General features: G+C 49.6%; 1 protein-coding gene and 1 long non-coding RNA gene across 51 annotated transcripts in view; both read right to left on the bottom strand.

Moving 5' to 3' along the window:
- CTIF (cap binding complex dependent translation initiation factor) overlaps window positions 1–20,762 on the bottom strand; it is a 321,869-nt gene that overhangs the window by 107,909 nt on the left and 193,198 nt on the right. The window lies entirely within an intron of this gene.
- On the bottom strand, window positions 1,016–7,713 carry LOC146406276 (uncharacterized). Its single transcript, XR_014840251.1, has 2 exons — window positions 5,829–7,713; window positions 1,016–3,600 (listed from the first exon to the last, which is right to left on the bottom strand). It is a non-coding gene; the product is annotated as an uncharacterized LOC146406276 (long non-coding RNA).

Below are 20,762 nucleotides of genomic sequence, written 5' to 3'. Positions count from 1 at the left end.
AACTGGGCAGGCAAGACTGATGAATTCAAAAGGAGAAGGACCAATATGAGGCTGGCTGGCTCCTGGGAGGGTGGAGAAGAGCCAGATGGCCTTGCAGAAGAGCAAGGAGGCCCTTTGCTTCCTTTCTGCTTAGTTTTCAGGGCCAGTTATTGTTGGGACTGGTCGCTGTGTGCAGCCAGTGAGGAATCTTTCTTCCCATTTTGCAGATGAGCCAACTGAGGCTCAAGGGGGCCTCCCACACCAGAGGGCCTGGCAGAGACTCTCAGGAGTGTGCCCAGCCTGTCAGCCTGTCATGGCTCCCAAGCGTCAATCTCCTGTCTGTTTCCCACTTGTCCACTGATCCCGCCCCCTCGGGAGAGAAGGGCTGAGTTAATGGCTGAGACCTGCTGTGGTGACGGCCACATGAGACCCACGTCCTCAGCCTGGGAAAGGGCTGAGAGGGCCTGAACCACTGGAAGAGCCTTGGGGCTGGGCCTCGGGCACCAACAATGGAGCCCCAGGCTCCCTGCTCTGGCCATTCACAAATATTTTTCAGCGGTCGCTGGCTGAGCTAGCCAAAACCAGCTCCTCTCTCTTCTGTGTTTGCTGGCCCTGGGTTTCGTCGATACCTTCCTTCAGGGGCCAGCTGGCTGCTCATCACGAAACCTGTGGGTTTAGGTTTGGCTGAGCTGGGAATGAGCCGCTCTTGCTCCCAGCAGCCAAGTAAGGAAGCCGCATTTGGTCTCAGATCCCCGGATATGTGGGTCCATGTTTTGGAGACAAACTAGCCATGCAGCCCTGTAACCCCAAAGGTTCTGCCCGCTTATTATGTTCTAATCCCTCTGAGGAGGAAGTTTTCTCCGATGGGAGTGGGAGTGGTGGGGTGGGGGTTGGGGTTGGGGTGGGGACTGCTTAGGAGATAAGATTAATATTCCATTTGTGCTACTGGCAACACCTGCTGTTAAGGAAATAATGTTTTTTGTTTTTTTTTTTGAGAATGGAAATTGTCAGTATGCTTTTTCCATCACTCATTTAGTTTATTCTTTTTTCTCTGGGTTCTGAAATCAGATGTCTTGTTTCACTCTAAGACTGCTCTCTTTTATTGAAAAAAAAGTCCTCAGAAGACCACAGCTGCATTTTGGGAGGTGGGTGTAGGGAGAATAACTTCAGATTTTGTTTTTAAAAAGGATTTGAACAGCAGTCCAAAGGCAGACAAATGCCTCTCTGTTCATTTTTTATTTCATAATCATTCCTCACTCGATATTCCGAGGGCCACTGTCTTATTATGGTTCCCTCAGTGTTGGACACTTTACCACATAATTTGTAGGTCTGCTTCGAAATTTCTGAAAGCAAAATTCCTAGGGCGAGTGGTTTGAAAACTATGCATGGGCTCATATTTCTTGCCTTCAGAAAAAGTGATGACTGCTTATTACTAGCTAAGGCGCCTCCTTTCCTGGCCACCTACACATGCCCTGCACAGGTCCCACCTCCCCTGCCCCAGCCACTGTGACACTACCTGAGTCGAGCTGAGAGGCAGGGGCTCAGGCGTGCAGCTCAGGGGCCGCTTAGGTTAGTGTGATGCAGGGCCCAGAAACAGGGGTCACCAGCCCCAGTTTGCAGAATGACTGCGAGGCTTAGCAAGGCAAAGCACAGTGGAGATGTTTTCCTCTTCACGGAGCCAACATGACATTGGCTTGACAAAGGGGCAAGGGTCAGAGCAGTCAGTGCTAATGGAGCACCAACTATGCATGGGGGGTCAAATTAGCTGATGGAAATCCACTGAGTCTGTTGTGCAGGACACTCCTCGTTCAGTCTGTCTGTGAGACTGCAGCCAGCTCAAAGCCTGGTTTGGGGTGATTTCACCCCCCTGCGTCTCTGTCCACAACTGTGTGGACCCCCAGCTCAAGGGTGGCTGTGGGGATTACATGATGGCAGCAGGACAGCCTTACAGGTCAGAAAGCAAGGTTCAGAGAGAGGTTGCTTCATTCCCATCAGGTTACCCAGCACAGACTGGGACTTAGATCTGAGTTTCTATGCTAAGGTACTGCCGGAAATGCTACATAATTGGATTTCACAGTGATTTTTCTGAGGTCTTAGGAGGTCTTAGGTCTGGAGAACTGGGGCATCACTAGCCACTTAGACAACTGAACCACCTGTAATTGCCGGTGCCATCATTATCCTGGCAGTAACAACAGCACCATCTTCACCGGCTTTCTGAGTGCCAGGCTCACTCCCGCACCAGGTTCCTGACAACCCACAAGGAGCATCACATGCTTCAGGAATATTCCTGCTGCCTCGGACAGTCAGCCAAGCTTTAGGCGCTTCCACTCCTGCAGACTGTGGGACCATCCTTTCACTCAGAGTCAGGTAGGAAATGATTAAAGACTGAGGTCTCTGCCAGCCAAGGCAAAAGTTCACGTGAGAAGTTCAGTCTTTCCACTGCATGGATTGAAAGCTTTAGAAACCAGCTATTTACCTGGCCAAGGGGACGCTCTGGAATGGAAATGAGAGGGTCTGGCTCTTGCACCCTAAGGCGGAGAGAAGTTCCCACCACCAGCTACAGAATGAATGAGCAAAGGAATGAGGAGGGGAAAGGCTGGTTTATTTACTGCTTCGTTAATTACACATGTTCTGAGATTCTGCTCTGTCTGAAGGTTAATCAGAGGTGTCTATGGCCACAGAGTCCCTTGGGCACCCTGGGGGAAGTGGGAGCTGGAGGGGGTGGTGACAAAAGTTGTTCAGCTGTCCCTAAGGAGCCTCTCTCCTAATCCCACCCAGGCTTCAAGACTCAGATCTGCTCAGCAGCCTTCCCAGCTCCCAGGGAGATACCCTCCCTATCTACAGAATCCTAATGAGATTATCACCTGGCTACCCTAGTCTCTGCCATGGGCCTTGTGTGCCCTTAAAAGCATCCGTTTCCTTCTGAAGGTCCCTGTGGCTCAGTGGTAACAAACCTGACACGTATCCATGAGGATGCGGATTTGATCCCTAGCCCTGCTCAGTGGGTTAAAGGATCAGGTGTTGCTGTGAGCTGTGGTGTAGGTCGCAGACATGGCTTGGATCTGGCATTACTTTGGCTGTGGGGTGGGCCAGCAGCTGCAGCTCTGATTAGACCCCTAGCCTGGGAACCTCCATATGCCACGGAGATTAAAAAAAAGAAAAAAAAGAAAAAAAAAAAAAGGATATCCATTTCCTTCAGATGTATGAAATCCCTTTAAATCTTTTTAAAATCTCCCTCAGGGTCAGATGTGAGGCTGGGCACTCATTCCTGCCTGAAGGGAGCCCCACAACACGTCAGGTCCCGGGGACACAGGGATGACTCTGATACAGGGCTGTGTCCTTAGAGAGCTTAGGATCCATTTGAAGAGGTAGAGGTTCATTAGAGAATCAGGTATCTGGCTATAACTAGAAGCAAGAGTCATGAAGGGAAGGAGGCAGAGAGCAGCACAGGAGTCTGTCCTAGTCTTGTCCTGGAGGCAGGACAGGCCACATTATTTGTGGGACCCTGGGCAAAAATGGTAATGTGGGCCTCCTGTTAAAAAACTGTCAATGTTGGAGTTCCCATCATGGCTTCAATGGTTAGCGAATCCGATTAGGTTTCGGAGGTTTCGGGTTCGATCCCTGGCCTTGTTCAGTGGGTTCAGCATTGCTATGAGCTGTGGTGTAGGTTGCAGATGCGGCTCGGATGCTGTGTTGCCGCGTCTCTGGTGTAGGCCGGTGGCTACAGCTCTGATTGGACCCCTAGCATGGGAACCTCCATATGCTGCAGCTGCAGGCCTAGAAAAGACAAAAAGACAAACAAAACAAAACAAAACAAAAAAAAAACAAACCCCAACAAAAACTGTTGATGCCAAGATAGTCACAGCAGAGCAGCAAACCAAGCACTGCCCTCTGAGCAGACTGTCCCAAGGCACAGGACTGAGACCACATGGATGAAGAATAGTAGTAACAAAAGCACGCTAACATGTATGCACCACTAACTGCAGGCTGAGCATAGTTTTCATTTAACCCGAGAGGGACCACCCTTCACTCTGTTTTACAGAGAGGTCAGTGCCTTTACAGAAAGGTAAGTACTTGTTTGCAAGAAGCAGAACTGGGTTTGAATGTAGGTAGTTTGGTCCCAGGTGTGCCCTCAGCCACTATGCTATCTTGTCTCAAGGTTTTGCAGCCTGTTCCAGGGTCCTGAGGGGCTGGGACAGCCTGCACACCACCGAGGAGCCACTGGAACCCCAATCCAGAGGACCCCCAAGCCCTGGCCAAAGCCAGAGGGGGAGGAGACTTGGCTGGGCAGCAAGTGGTGTGGAAGCAGGGCCAGATACGCAGAAGAAAAGGCCAAAGGCTGAGCTGGAGGCCACGGGAAGGGGGGAGCACCCTCAAGAGGGGAGCGCCTGGGAGGGCTCTGGGCGGGCGCTCTGGGTCGAGGGTTGGAAATCCGGCCTTCCAGCCTTGGCTCCACTGTGTCTGGGGAAAACCACAGAAGCCACACGTGGCCCTGGGGTTTCCATTTGTGCTGGGAACAAGCCTCTCCCCACCACAGTCTGCTAGTTCTTGTGGCTGGAGCCTATGGGGCAGGGCCGGGGCGGGGTAGGGGGGAAGGTAGAGTCTGAGTTTTCAGGTGGCCCTCTGGCTCCACCGCAGCACTCAGGGCAGGGGGTGGGGGAGGGGCTGCAGGCTCCAGCCACCTTCTCTGTCCTAGGGTAGCCCAGAAGGCCACGGAGAAACAGCTTTCTCTAGGCTACCAGATGAGGTGCAGAGTTTCACTCAACGGCCGAGGAGGCCCTCCTCTCCAACTCACTGGACATCCAGGGCTCCCAGCACCAGTTTGCTGGGCTGCTTTGGCAAACCAACCCTCCTCCCAGGTCTCAGTATTCCCACCCGTGGAATGGGACTACCAATCCCCACTCAAGGCATTTCCTCAGGTAGGTTTCCACCTTCTCTGCACTCCTGCCTGGATCACAGGTCCCATCTGAAATTACCATATGATCAAGCCCAGGAGAGCCTTTGGGGAACAAAGGCACATTATAAATACAAGGTATTATTTTTGTTCCAGGGTGAATCAGGCATTCCAAGAATCCTTGGCCTCATACGTTCTGAGGCAGTGTGATGTCATGGGAAGAGCACGCGGCTGCCCTAGCAGACCGTTTCCAGGGAAAGGCCCTCACCCTTCCGCCTGGCCCAGCCAAGCCCTGCAGTCTCCAAGTCTGGCCCGTGGACCCTCAGTACAGCCTGCTGGTGGGTCCAGGTATCCCCCGAGCTATGTGCCCACCCTAGCATATATCCACCGAGCTATGGGTACGCACTCGATTTTCCAGCTAAACTGAAATTGTGGCTAAATTGACCAAGTCATGTCAATCAACACCAGGAAGCAAAAACTGGCCATGCCACCTTCTGGAGGCTTGACAGTCTGCGTGTTCCCACCCACTTTTCCTAAAGAACCAAGGCAACTGGGCTATGGGTATGAACTTGCTCCCCCCTGTGGTTTTCTTCCATAGCCCCTCACTGCCTAGAATACAGAAATTCCCAGGATATTTACCAAGAGGAAACATACTGTTGTAGTTCAAAGTGTGGACTTTGGAGTCAGACCCCTAGAGTCCAAATCCATGCTCTGAACTTTCAGCTGTGCAATTCTGGGCAAGTTCCTTAACCTCTCTGGGCTTTAGCTTTTTCATCGTTTTCTTTTTATGGCTGCACCTGTGGCAAATGGAACTTCCTGGGCTAGAGGTCAAATTGGAGCTGCAGCTGTCGGTGTGTGCCATAGCCACAACAATGCTGTTTCTACACCACAGTTTGCGGCAATGCCAGATACTCAACCCACTGAGCGAGGCCAGGGATCGAACCTGCATCCTCACGAACAAACACTACGATGGGTTCTTAACCCACTGAGCCACCATGGGAATGCCCTCAAGAGTTTTAAAGGAGCTGATATATGCATTCTATTAGTATTGCTTCTAACAATATCATTTTGTGGGCTTTCCAAGCAATATGGCATGAATCTATCAGATATTCTGAGCGAGTGATAAGCATTAAAGCACCCATAATACAGAAGAGAGAACTGAGGCTGTGGGTTAGAAATCAAGGAAGAAACCCCAGATGTCCAGCTTCTGCTCTAAATCTGGCCTCTAAGGGCTGTGTTTAGGACATAATTTCCCACTGTAAAAGTCTTCAACACCAAACACTCACCACCATCATCCCAAGGGAAACACCGCCTAAGGGGTTCCCACAGGCTTAGGGGCTACCTCCGATGAGCTCCTTTATTCGGAGCCTAGAGTCTGGCCATTCTTGTCCTCCACAGCTGGCCAATGGGCCTCAGCTGGCCCACATTATCTCCCTCCATGGGCTGACTGACCTCCGAGGCCCATTCGAACTAAGCCTTTACACCATCTATCTATGGTAAAGCAGGTAGGACAAAGAGGAGGAGAAATGGAGGGAAAGTCCCCTAAGAGTTGTCTAAACCCCAGGTGTCACCAACTGCTGGGTCTTTCTGAATGATGGGGGAAGGAAGGCCAGAGACACAGTCTGAGCTCAACTAATGGAGGAACTTCCTCAGGAGCGCTTCCTCTTTACAACGGAAGGGGCTGCATGGAAATGTGGTGAGCTCGCCATCACTGGAGGTAAGTTAGCTATGGAGACCTCCTATCCCTAACCTGCCCGTTTTGCAATCAGCGCCTCCTCCACAAAGCCCTACTGGGTCTAGCAGCACCCGCCCCCCAGGAGTGCCACCTGAAGATGCAGCATGATTTGGTGACAGATTGGAAATCGGACACACCTGGGTTCACATTCTGGTTTTGTCCCAGTCTGCTGCCTAATCTTTCTACCCCTCAGGGGTTTTATTCATCAAATGAACCTACAAATGGAAACCAGGTGAGTGGGGAGCTAAGAGGGATGATGACCACAGGGCTGGGTGATAAATCTTGCCCCCTCACCCCTCTGCCCTGGGTATCCAGGTAAAGGAATGACGGCTCCATTATGGAAAGTGGAGGAGCCCAGGGCAGTCTCTGGGGGAGACGGGGGACACTGCTGGCTGCCGGCTACCGGCCCGCCTTACTCCATTAGCCATCACAACCCAGCCACCCTCCAGGGACTGCCTCCTCCCTCACAACTTCATTACTGACAGGTTTGCTCTGTCCCTAAAGGGTCGTTTTTTCCATCCTGGGAAGGAGAGGAAATGTAAAATGGAGTTAGCTGGACTAGGGCCTCCCTCGGGCCACATTTTTCAGCCAGGGCTGGTGGAACTGACAAGTCCAATATGCAGCTTCATACACATCACGGACCCCAACCCTGGCCCTGCAGTCTCGGGACATGGACACACAGCAGATGGGTTCTCTGGCTAGAATCTTCCCAAGAGCAAGGAGACTGTAGTGCAGTCTTTAATACAAAGGCGCTGGTAGCCTTTGTATTAAACACTCACCAGCCAGGATTCAGTGTATAAACATATTCAGGGACATTCAGACAGGTGATGATAAGTTACTCTTCCTAGCTCCTAAATGCAGAGTCCTGAAGCTTGGAGTAGTTAAGTTTAAAAATCAGGAGTTCCTGCTGTGGCCTAACAGGATGGGCAGCGTCTCTGAAGTGCTGGGATGCAGGTTTGATCCCTGCCTGGCCCAGCACAGTGGGTTAAGGATCTGGCGTTGCCACCACTGCAGTGTAGGTCACAACAATGGCTCGGATCTGATCCCTAGCCTGGGAACTCCACAGGCCTTGGGGCAGCCAAAAAAAAAAAAAAAAAAAAAAAAAAAAGAAAAATAACTAGTAAACTTAGAAGGAATGGTGGAATTAGAAAATCATTTGGCAACTGCCCTGATAATAATTGTTTTAAGCAAGAATCGTCAGTGGAGGCTAATGGGTGAAAGTTTGAGGAAGAACAGAATATTGGCATAGTCTCAAAGGCTCTCCCCACAAACTATTTCTTAATTGCAAAGGGAAAAGTTGTAATTTTACAGTGGAGAAACTTGGCAGACGTGGCCCTAACCAAGTAATCAAAGTCAACATTACCCATCCTGGGATGAAGGAACAGTATGCATGTTCTGATACGGTCACTAAGAAGGCAACCACATGATCCAGCAATCGCAATCCTGGGCATATATCTGGACAAAACCTTCCTTGAAAAAGATACATGTACCCGTATGTTCACTACAGCACTACTCACAAGAGCCAAGACATGGAAACAACCTAAATGTCCATTGACAGATGAATGGATTAAGAAGATGTGGTATATATACACAATGGAATACTGCTCAGCCATAAAAAGAACAAAATAATGCCATTTGCAGCAACATGGATGGAACTAGAGACTCTCGTACTAAGAGAAGTAAGTCAGAAAGACAATTACCATATGATATCACTTATATCTGGAATCTAATACACCACACAAATGAACCTTTCCACAGAAAAGAAACAAACTCATGGACATAGAGAAGAGACTTGTGGTTGCTGGGGGGAGGGGAAGGGAGTGGGATGGACTAGGAGTTTGGGGTTAGTAGATGCAAACTACTGCTTTTGGAGTGGATCAGCAATGAGATCCTGCTGGATAGCACAGAGAACTATATCTAATCACTTGTGATGGAACATGATGGAGGATAATGTGAGAAAAAGAATACACACACACACACACGTATAACTGGGTCACTTTGCTATACAACAGAAGTTGACCAAACACTGTAAATCAACTATAATCAAAATTTTTTAAATGAATAAAATAAAACCATCTTAGGGAAAAAAACCCATAAAAACACAACATGCCCCCAGGCCACAGAACTTGAGTCTATATATTGTGAGAAAATATCAGAGAAACCCAAATGAGGGACTGTCTACAAAAACAAGTCATTCTTATAAAAAGTCAGTGTCATAAAATATAAAGACTTGGGACTGTCCCCAGATTAAAAGGAACTAAAGGGATGTGACAACGGAATGTAAGCCATGCTCTAGGATCACTGAAGAGAGATGGGTAGGGACTGTGGGGCGTTGAGAACGGTACTGTATCAGTGTTAGTTTCTTGACTTTGATCCTTGTACCCTGGCAATGCAAGAGAAATATCTTTATAAAGAAACACAGTGTGAAGAATTTAGCAGTAAAAAGGCACCCTTTTGGCAACTCACTCTCACTCAGATCAGAAAAAAAATGTATGTGAGAGAGAGAGAGAAAGATAAAGCAAATGTGGTAAAATGTTAATAGCTGAGGAATCAGGGGGAAGAATATAGGGAGAGTCTTTGTCCTATTTCCGGCAGCTTTTCTGGGAGTCTAAGATTTTGTTGAAATCAAAAAGGTTTTATTAGAAAAATGAGTAGGTTCTGGTTAGAAGGGAAGAAGTAGAGAGGGCATTCTAGAAAAAACCCAGACTCAACAAAGTCTTGGTGGCAATTTTTCTTAAGCCACTTCCTTATGTCTCAAGCAAATCAAATAAAGTATGATAAAACTGACCATAGAGGGTCCTGCTTCACTTAGCAGCATGTAAAACTGCAGACTCCTGATCGTAGTTAGGGTCACCCCTCCCAGGGTGAACCCAGAGATCACTACCCATTTGTGTCCTTGAGACATACAGAAAGTTCCTCAATGGAACTCAAGCACCTGGGCACCATCTGAGGGGTAGTAGCCAAAATCCTACATCCCCAGGGACAAAGGCCTGGGTGGACCCCATGCACCATCACAAGCAAGTCCATTTGCCCTTGTGCACAACATATGGAACTTTTCAAAGCAAGACTCTGTTCCCTGGAGACCTAGCTCCTCAGTGAGTGGAAAAGAACATTAGTGGACTGGCTGCAGGCTTGATCCACTTTTTTAGATCAGAGAACCCCATTCACAGTAATATATCATCTTGCAACCACCCTTAGGAATAAACAACAACAACAAACAAAAAAACTTTGTTCTTTTCAATGGTATACGATAAAGAAGTTATTATTATTATTGCCATTTGGGGGGGTACTTTTTTAGGGCTGCACTCACAGCATGTGGAAGTTCTCAGGCTAGGGGTCGAATTGGAGCTGTAGCTGTCGGCCACAGCCATGGTCACGCCAGATCTGAGCCGCATCTGTGACCTACACCCCAGCTCATGGCAATGCTGGATCCTTAATCCACTGAGAGAAGCCAGGGATCGAACCCACAACCCCATGGATACTAGTAGGATTCTTAACTTGCAGAGCCACAACAGGAACTCCCAGAAATTATTTTATGTAAAACATAGCCTTTAGATCAATATGTTGTTGAGATTGAATAATAAGGTTCATGTTTAATTGATCTTTAATAATACCTATAAATAAAGGCAAAATTTAACCTCTCCTCACTTATCAAGTGATGCCCTTCTCCTTCATTTATTGTAAATGACTTATGAAAGCAAAAGCATAATTTTCTACAAAGAAATTTCCAAATGACATATTACCATTTCATTGTGGCTTTGGCACCACATACCCGCTCTCAGGGAAGCTAAAGTTTGACTATATAAGGCAGAAAAAGAAACAAAAGCAAAAATTGATTTTGCGGCCCACTGTTTGGAATTCTTACATTGTATGTTTAATAAAAATCAACTGGTTTGTTTTTGTAATTTTCTTGCTTTGTTTCTAAATGACGAGATGTGAGAATTTTCAGGAAGCGCTTGCAATCACTTCTGCCCAAATAGCAGGGCGTGAGCGGGGCGGGTCCTGCCTCCCCTGAACTGAGCTGGACACAGGCCAGGCTCGGGGGTCTCTCACCAGGATTCTGATCAGATGCAGGGGGCTCCTGGACCCAGGCAGGGCCCCCGAGGGAAACATGCAGAGTTATTACCACTGGTATGTTGCCCAGGAACCAGCCTTTTAATATCAGTGTTCTCTAATGCTTTCTGCCTTTAACCAACTGTCCATTATGGGTAAAAACTAAATATTTGACTAAGAATAAAAATCAATTCAAACTGAGTAATGGTCAAAACCACCAAAGTGGCTCTCAGGGCTGCTGAGTGATGAACTGGCCAGCAGGCCCCTCTCATCTTGAGCCGTGGTTCAGTCCACACCCATGGGCAGGGTCTTGCACTGCGAGCTTCCAAAGGTGAAAAGAGGCCCCTGGCACAGGGACAAGAGCCAGATTCCCAACCCAACCAGGCCTGGGTTCAAGTTGGGGCCTTGTCGCCTCCTTGCTGTGTGCCTTGGTCTGGTCTGTGCCTCAGTTTTTGCAAAAAATGGGGGAACAGTAATAAAAGAGATACTGCCTAAGGTTCTGAGGGTTAAAAGTTTCAATTGGTCCAGGGCCTGACACAGAGCAAGGGGCTTGGTGAGACACTCCCAGGGGTGCCATCAGAGCTTCACTCAGCAATAGCTGCAGTGACAAGTCAGGACTCTGGGTGCAGTGAAAGCCCAGGAGACACTTCCTCTGGCTTTTTTTTTTTTGGCTGCACTCGAGGCATATGGAAGTTCCTGGGCCAGGGATCGAACCTGTGCCACAGCAGTGACCCGAGCTGCTGCAGTGACAATGCCGGGTCCTTAACCTGTTGCACACAAAGGAACTCCAGGAGATACTTCCTCTGGCATCCCCAGGTTCTTTGCAAGCCTGACATCTTCAACATGACCTGAGGTTTGTAGCTCCAGGGTGGGGCATTCAGAAGCATTTGGATTCTTCTGCTGGCCCCCGCGGGAGACTTAAAAACTTGAAAATCCATAGGAGCCATCCCTGGCCCTGGCTCCCAGCCCAGTGCTATTCCCACCACACCATCATGAATGAGAACAGATGATGCTGGAGAAGTGGGGGTAACATCTGGCAATTTCCAGCCTCCCACCACTGGAGGTCAAGTCAAGGAAGGTCATTCAAGACCCACTTATGACAGGGCACCATGCAGGGAAGGCACCTAGAGGACATGTCAAGGATTTATTTGTAATGATTTGACTTGACCTTCACCTCCCAAGAAGGCTCTGCACAGGGATCACCATGACCTATCCCCTAGGGTCATGCTTGAGGCTTACTGCCCAGCATCACCCATCTCCCAGCCAGTGCAATGACCCAGACCCAAGCCTTCCTTACAAAGGGCTCAGAGTGGATCATGGGAATTGACATCTTTTTCTGCTTCAGATCTGGGCACTGATGCCAGTCTCTCTTGGGTGGTTTAATAGACTAATTTTCTGGGTTGTGGCAGGGAGACCTGAGATGGGAGGCCCTCCAGAGAGCTGGCAGGAATGGAAGAGAGTTGTTGAAAGGCCCTCAGAGGATAACGTTAAGCAACTTAGGGAAGGCTGGCTACCTCCTTGTCCACCCATTCATTTACTCAATACATGTCTATGGAGATCCACTCTATGCAGGTGCTGCTCTAGACACCAGGAATGTGTTTGGGAACAACAGACAAACAGCCCTGCTCTTATGGTGCTTATCTATAATGGGGAGATACAGATAATAAACAAAATAAATGCACTGCACAGAATGTCAGAGGACATTCAGTTCTATGGAGAATATGAAGCCAGGAAGAGGGGTTGGGAGTGCGGGTGTGTGATGGGGCACCCATGAGAGAGTTTGCATTTTTATGGATTAAACATTTTTTTTTTTTTGTCTTTTTGTTATTTCTTTGGGCCGCTTCTGTGGCATATGGAGGTTCCCAGGCTAGGGGTCTAATCGGAGCTGTAGCCAGCGGCCTACGCCAGAGCCACAGCAACGTGGGATCCGAGCCGAGTCTGCAACCTACACCACAGCTCAACGGCAACGCCGGATCGTTAACCCACTGAGCAAGGGCAGGGACCGAACCCGCAACCTCATGGTTCCTAGTCGGATTCGTTAACCACTGCGCCACGACGGGAACTCCGGATTAAACATTTTTAATTGAAGTATAATTGACTTACGCTATTGTACTAGTTTCAAGTGTACAACATAGTGACTCAATATTTTTATATTGGAGTTCCCACTCTGGAGTGCTGGGATGCAGGTTCAATCCTTAGCCTGATACAGTGGGTTAAGGATCCAGTGTTGCCCAGCTGCAGTGCAGGTTGCAATTGTGGCTCAGTTCTAATCCCTGGCTGGGGAACTCCATATGCCACAGGGCAGCCAAAAAAATATATAAATACATACATATTTTAATACAATATCATCACCACAAGAAGTCTAGTTACCATCTGTCCCATACAAAGGAATTTGATTATTGGCTATATTCTTATGCTGTACATGACACCCACATGACTCTCCCTCACCCATGAGGGTTTGGACTTTGGTAGAACTGTTAGGACAGATCTCACTGAGATGGTGCCACTGAGCAAAGGCTTGGAGGAGGAGCCATGTAAATATTCAAGAGTGGAGCAATCCAGGTAAAGGGGACAGCAAGTGCAAAGGCCCTGTGGTAGGAGCTTGCTGCTGTTGCTCAAGGCCTCCACGAAGGCCAGTGTAGCTGGAGTGTAGAGTATGTGAGTGTGTGTGTGTGCACGCGTGGGGAGGCGGGGAGTACATGATGAGGTCAGAGGTGATGGGAACCAGATCCTTGGAGACCATTGAAAGGACTCTGGTCCTTACTCTATGTGAAATGGGAAACTACTGGAGGACTCTGAACAAAGAAATGACATTTTAAAAGGCAGAAGCCAATAGTGCCCTGGACCAGAAGGGCAGAAGTAGAGGTGGGTTGGACTATTTTTTTTTTTTTTTTTGGTCCTTTTAGGGCCACACGCACGGCACATATAAGTTCCCAGGCTAGGGGTCAAATCGGAGTTACAGCTGCTGGACTACACCATAGCAACAGCAACTCCAGATCTTTAACCCACTGATCGAAGCCAGGAATCAAACCCTCGTCCTCATGGACACTAGCCGGGCTCATTACCACTGAGCCATGACCGGAAGCATGCCTGCTCTCTCAGGCTCAGCAAAAAGGTTTGTTTCTATTTCAACTTAACTTTTATTTATAATTCTGTAAAATTTATTTATTTATTAATTTGTCTTTTTTGTCTTTTTAGGGCTGCACCTGTGGCATATGGAGGTTCCCAGGCTAGGGGTCTAATCGGAGCTGTAGCCACCAGCCTACGCCACAGCCACAGCCAACGCGGAATCTGAGACTTGTCTGCAACTTACACCACGGCTCATGGCAATGATGGATCCTTAACCCACTGAACGAGGCCAGGGATCGAACCCGCAACCTCATGGTTACTACTGGGGTTCATTAACCACAGAACCACGATGGGAACTCCCCTATGTAAAATGTTTAAATCAGCTCCAAAGTCAAATCTGCAAAACAAGGTGTCCAGTGATGTCTGCCTTCTATTCCTCGCCCTTTGCTGCCATAAATAACCACTTTATTGGTTTTATGGTTTATCTATTTATTCATTATCTATAAGTAAATATGAATATATATTTATATCTTCCTTTTAGGGAGAAATGGTAGCATACTACACACACTTTTTCACTTTGCTCTTTTCAGTTAATATCATTTGAGCTTACCTATTTTTCTTTCTTTTTATTTGTAGGGAAGTTTTTTTAAAAAACCATTTTTATTTATTTATTTTAATTTTTTAAAATTTTTTATTTTTCTTTTTAGAGCTGCACCTGTGGCAAACAGAAGTTCCCAGGCTAGGGGTCGAATCAGAACTGCAGCTGCTGGCCCACACCATAGCCACAGCAACATGGTATCTGAGCCACGTTTGCAACCTATGCCACAGTTTGCAGCAATGCCAGATCCTCAGCCCACTGAGGGAGGCCAGGGATTGAATCTGCACTCTCATGGACACCAGTTGGGTTCTTAACCCACTAAGCCACAATGGAAACTCCATATTTATTTTTAAAATTGTCTGTACCAAGGGTTCAATTCTGCTTTCTAATAGGCACCACCACTCTGGGTAAGGATCAAAATAGTTCCTAGAATTCCATGGGCAGCCTCTTACATGAGAATGGGTTATTCTGGGGTTTCTTCCTGTTCTGAACTTCTAGAACTCCCTGATTCTTGGTGATAGGCAGGCCAGGGCCTTGGCAAATGCTAGGGGAAGTACTGGGGTGGGAGGTGAAGATCTAGCTTGGTCTGGCTCTGCCAAAGCCAAGTGTTTGACCTTGGGGAGCCCCCTTTCCCTGAAAAATGAGAAGCTTGGATAAGATGATCTCTATGGACTCTAGAATGGACACTATGGGTTGGTAAGAGGACCAGGGAAGGAGGCTGACGCAAACCTGTTCCTGGCAAACCATGTAAGTAGGCAACACTTTCTTAGGAGAAGGTGCTCAGTTTCATCATACAATAGTCTCAGCTCCCATCACCAGCCTCTCCGCACATGCAAAGGGCTTCTGTGTAATATGCAGGCACTTGGCAGGTCATGGAGACAGGGCTGTGAGCTAGAGTTAGGTGTACACGTGAAACACAGGGGGTCAGCAGGGAGCAGCCCGCTGAGCAGGCTGCTCTATGTTCTAGTTCTAGGGCATTCACAGATGTCAGGGGGGTAGAACAGCAGGGGACTGGACAACCAGTCAGGACGGCAGAGGGATGGACATTCCCTCAGGGATAAGGAGGCTGAGCCTGCTCTGCCAGGAGTTTTCCTGCCTGAAGCTGGACCAATGTTACCCTCCTAGGGAGGGCCTTCTAGAGCCTGGGGGGCTCAATTGACCAGCATGGTATAGGTCCAAAGGTTTCTGGAGCACAGGGGCTTTTCTTCTTTCTCTCACAGAGAAAATGTCAAATCTGAGGCCACCCACTCTATATGTTGCTCTTTCTCTCCCAATACCCTCAAACACAGCTCACCCAAGTAAAGGCAAGAGGCCAGGAAATAAATATGCCCTCAGGAAAAATCACTGGAAGAAAGAGCAAAACTCAGAGCCATCCTAAAGCGCAGCCTGGGTGGAGCTTTCCCTGAAGCCATGCATCACCACATATTCCAGCTCAAAGTCCTCTCCCAAGGTTCTGTCTACAGTTCTGACTTCCACTTGGTGCAACTGGTGCAGACAGGGCCCCAAACCCTGGGGACACTGTGGGATCTGCTGAGTAGCCCAGAGCACGCCCAGGGCAGGAGTAGGTCCAGCTTCGGAGCCTGGAGAGGACCAGGCATCCCGCCAGCCCCTTTCACCTTCCTAAGCCTGGACATGAAATACATCATCACCCAGTTTGTTGCCCACAACCCCCTTGGGGCTGCGCAGCAGGAAGGAACGTGGGAGAGGAAGCCACTCTCTGCACTGACTGGATCTTGACTCACTGTATCTTGGAAGAAAGAAAGGGAGGTCTGAATGCTCCTAGCTAGGGGCAGCTCGGTAATTGTGGATTTTCTGTAACACTCCGGGAAGGAACAGTTGCTGCCATGGAGAAGCTGGGGAAAAGGCTTCATGGCAACAATTCCCAGGGACGAGGCCATCCTAACCACCAGACCACCCTGATGTGCCCTTTCCAATTCTTCCGCTTCCCCCATGCAAGGGATAAGGACCAGCCCAGCCTCTCCAAGGACGCAGCAGGAGTGGAGGGTGGGGTCCTGTCTCCACCCCATTCACAGGCCACAGCTCCCAAAGGGAACAGCAGGTAGAAAGGGAGCTCCTAACGCCTTGTCACTGGCCCCAAGACCCTGCAGAGGAGAATGGCTCAAATTTTGATCATGGGAATTCCCGCTGTAGCGCAGCAGAAATGAATCTGACCGGTATCCTTGAGGATGTGGGTTCAATCCGCATTGAATCCGTTCAATCTAGCATTGCTGTGAGCTGTGGTGTAGGTTACAGATGTGGCTCAGATCTGCTATTGCTGTGGCTGGCTGTGGTGTAGGCTAGCAGTTGCAGCTCTGATTCAACCCTTAGCCTGGGAATTTCCATATGCTGCAGGTGAGGCCCTAAAAAGCAAATAAATAAATAAATAAATACATATTTTAAAAAATTGATCATGATCAGGTTTTCTTTTTCTTTTTATGCCGCCTCCCCCCCACACCCTGCCACAGCATATGGAAGTTCCCAGGCTAGGGGTTGAATCAGAGGTGCAGCTGCCAGCCTACACTACAGCCACAGCCACAGCCACACAGAATCTACATCTGCCACCTATGCTGCAGCTGTGGATCTTTAACCCACTGAGCGAGGCCAGTAATCAAATCCACATCCTCAGGGTCACTATGTTGGGTTCTTAACCTGCTGAGCCACAATAGGAACTCCTCATAACCTGTTTTGATAGGGGGAACTCAAGCACCAGCAAGCATTCTATAGACTCCAGCCTGGGATGAGAACTGGGCTCTAGGACTCAAGACAAAAGTCTGAGGCTGCCTCAGAGATAAAGATTCTGCTCCAGGCAGCCTCTCCTCACTTCTCAATATCTCTCTTTCCCCAGCTTCCAAGCTCACCTCCTTCTTCTCTCCAACATGAACTTTCTTCCTCTGGCCACCCTCCAACAAGCTGCATGCCTTGGCACCTGCTGCCCGCACCAGGGACATCCCCCCTTGTCTGGACATCCACACACAATGCATTGAGAGGTGTGTCTGTAGCTCAATGCCCTGGGTCTAAACTCTTGGCTTTGTCCTTTGCAGTCAGGCCAGCCTGCCCACTGCCCTGGACACCGCACCAGGCAGACCTCACCTCAGGACCTTCGCCTCTGCTCAGTCCCTTACCAGGAAGGTGCCCCCCCACTGCCCTCTGCCTGGCCCACTGAAGAGACAGGTCACGTACCACCTTCTCCAGTAAGGCTTCTGGGCTACTTTACACCCCAGAAATCTTTCTTTACTCTGAAGTCCCAGGGTCTAGGGACTGGCATTGTGCTATCTCACACACACACACACAAACACACACACACACACACACACACGCACAAACATTATATGCATGCACACACCTATGTATACTGGTACAAAATATATAATTCACAGACAACAATGTTATTAAGTGTGAGCTGTCAGTATACCTTTTCTCTCCAAGCTCCTAGAATGCCTGGCACAGACCTAGGCCTGAGAGAAGCACTCAGGAGACACTCCCTTCCTGACCAAACCCCCTTGTCCAGCCTCACTTACCTTCTGCACAGGGGCTGGGGACAGGCACTGCTCCTGCCCCCTGGGGATCATGAGGTAGATGAGGCCCACACTGCAACGTGCTTCAGCCTCTAAAGGAAAATTCCCCTGTCTCCCCCAGGATGCCGTTCCATGATAAACAGGATGCAAACAAATCCTAGCGAATCCTGGGATTCGAGCGATTTTAATACAGCTAATCTGACATCATCTCTCTGATCTGACCCCAGCAAAGCTTGGGGGAGGTGGGGGTGGCCCCTGACCTATTTTTGGTGGGGATCAAGAGGCCAGAAGGGGCAGCCTTGAAGGTCTCTCCATTCCTGGCCCCAGAGAGAGGGGGTAACCCTTCAGTCCAGCCCCTTCCCCTGCTGGAGGTTCCCAACCTGGATCTGAGCCATAGCTCATGGGGAAGGCTCAGCTGAGTTGGAAGAATCCAACGTCCCTAGCGGAGTTGCAAGTTATTAACCCTGCCTCCGTGGGGGATGGTGGCTCTATCTCCAAATGCCCTCTTTATTGGCCCTCAAATTGCTACCATATTCCTCCGCATTAAGACTCTTGGGGGACCCTTTGGGTGGGAAGGTGGGTCTTTACCATGGAAACGCTTTACTCTGAGACCCCAACCTGAGAGACTTGGAGGAGGGATGGGTGAGTGGGGCTTTCTGGGAGGAGTTAGGGCGGGAGCTCTGAAGAGAGCTGGAGCATCTTCGGGGCCAAGCAGACTAGGAGGGTCCCCAACATGTGTGCCAAAGGAGATGGGGTCAAGCTGTCCTCGAAACAATGCTGCTTTTACAAAATGAAAAACCTTGGGTAGACAGAGAACAGCATGACAGCGTCTAAAAACTCACCTAGAAGCTTCCAGGGAAGCGGGCACAGCCGGGCACTGGCAATAGGGTTGCGGGGCCAGAGACCCCCCCCACCACCAGGCCGTCTGTGTCCCTGTTACTCCTTCTGACTGCAGGGCTCCAGCACAGCTTTGTCACTCCCCAGGGAGCCCCTCTCCAACACTGCACTCATCGGGGTCCCCCCAGGAGAGCAGTGGTGATGAAGATCCCAGGTACTCCCACTTGAACCACTAGCGCTGGGTGGTGTCTGAGGGTTTAATGCAAGTGGCAGACCGCTTCTCCCAATGACGCACAAGCATTAGGGGACCAAGCTGGGCCTTTAAGTCTACTACCATCTCCCCCTCCCCCCTCTCCTTACCCCCTTCTCCCCATCTGTAATCCACAAACTTGACAAAGTCCCAGGAAGGTTCCTGACATCCTGGGGATACCACCTCCCCCAGGGGAGCTGTGAATTGGAAGGGACAGCAGAGAACTTGAATTTTTTTTTCTTTTTGGCCACCCCAAAGCATGTGGAGTTCCCAGGGCAGAGATAAGATCCGAACCGCAGTTGCGACCTATGCTGTAGCAACGCCAGATCCTTAACCCCACTATCCTGGGCAGGGGAATTGAACCTGCGTCCCAGCACTGCAAAGACACCACCAATTCCGTTGTGCTACAGTGGGAACTCAGAGAACTTGAATTTTTAAATCCAAAGGTGGCATGTACTCATGGAAGTTCAGGCAACAAGGCCTCTTGAAATTGCATTCATTTCTATTATGATTATTAATATGATTAACAAGTAGATCAACTATCTACAGAGAGTACACCATGCCTTGACTGTGGGTGCAAAGATGAATAAAGCCCCCAGAGGGTTGCTTGCTCCCATTAGTGAGCACCTCCTCTTGCCTACTCTCTAGACAGGGTTCCTGGCTGGGTGCTGGACAGCCCTGTCCCCCCGCAGCATGGCTGGCGCAGGTGTGGAAGGCACATCGGGAACCGTGCTCTGCTGACTGGGCCACGTTGTCTGCAGGAGAGGCTGCCATCTGAGAGAGCAGGGAGGGTGAACGGGAAGCCTGGTGTGCAGAGAGGCTGCTCAAAGACCGTTCACCTAGAGCAAGAGACCCCCTCAGCCTGAGGATGCTCTGGGCTGTTGTGTTAGCTCAGGTGGTAGCTGCCCCGTGGTGGGTGTGGCAAAGCCCCACGAGGGGCGGGGTCTGCACAAGATCTGACTGTGCTCAACCCTGGGGCCTTCTTCCTCTTCCGCCTTCTCAAGACCTGCCTTAACAGCGTCAGAGGGACAGGGGACACTATCCTACCTATAGCCTTCCAAGTTCTCACCCTACTTCTTAGGCATCAGTGGCTCCCCGCAGGTACCCTGAATCCTGAGGTCTCCCACGGCAGCCTTCAGCAAGGCCTTCTGCTGCAGGGTCCATGTCAAATATATCTCCAGGGACTTCTGTCCAACAGGGCAGGTGAGGCTTAGCCACTGGAGCCTAGGCATCTGCCTGTGGCACATCAGCCCTAAGCCATGCTCCTGGGAGAAGCGCGGTACTGTCTTCAAGAGGCAGAGTGGCTGGGGGCCGGCGGGGGGAAGGGGGCAGGGTGCGGCTGTGCAGCTCACGAACATAGCTCCTCAGCTTCATTCCCCCGCCCAGACCATCAGACTCTTCCACTTCCGTCTACCCTCTCTCCCATCACTTGTCCCGCCCCATGCCTGGCTCTCTGGGGCCCAGGAGTTTCCATAGAGCAGGGCTCCATAATAGAACTTTCTGTAAGGATGATATTCTGTAGCTGCACCATCCAGTGTGGTTACCATCAGCTACCTGTTGCTGCTGAGCACTTGAATGCGGCCAGTGTAACTGCAGAACTGAAATTCTAACTTCACTTTATTTTAACTCACTTAAATAGCCATGATGCCTACTGTGTTGGATGGTACAACTGGAGACAAAAGGGGCTTATCATTGCTTCATTCCAGTGACTCCATCTGGAGCCAGAGCTGCCTAGTGAGCATCTAGTGACGACTTCAGAATGCAGGGGGAAGGGCTTGGGGGTGGACTGGAAGGAAAAGATGGAAGAGGGTCCTCTTCTGCCCATCACCACT

This window comes from Sus scrofa, chromosome 1, assembly GCF_054392235.1.
Source record: "Sus scrofa isolate SSC_HxYL_T2T_F1_AM1 chromosome 1, Sscrofa_HxYL_maternal_Yorkshire_Landrace_v2.0, whole genome shotgun sequence".
In the NCBI taxonomy this organism is placed as follows: Eukaryota; Metazoa; Chordata; class Mammalia; order Artiodactyla; family Suidae; genus Sus; species Sus scrofa.
The sequence above is the reverse complement of the archived record's forward strand: the minus strand, read 5'-3'. Positions and strand labels throughout refer to the sequence as shown.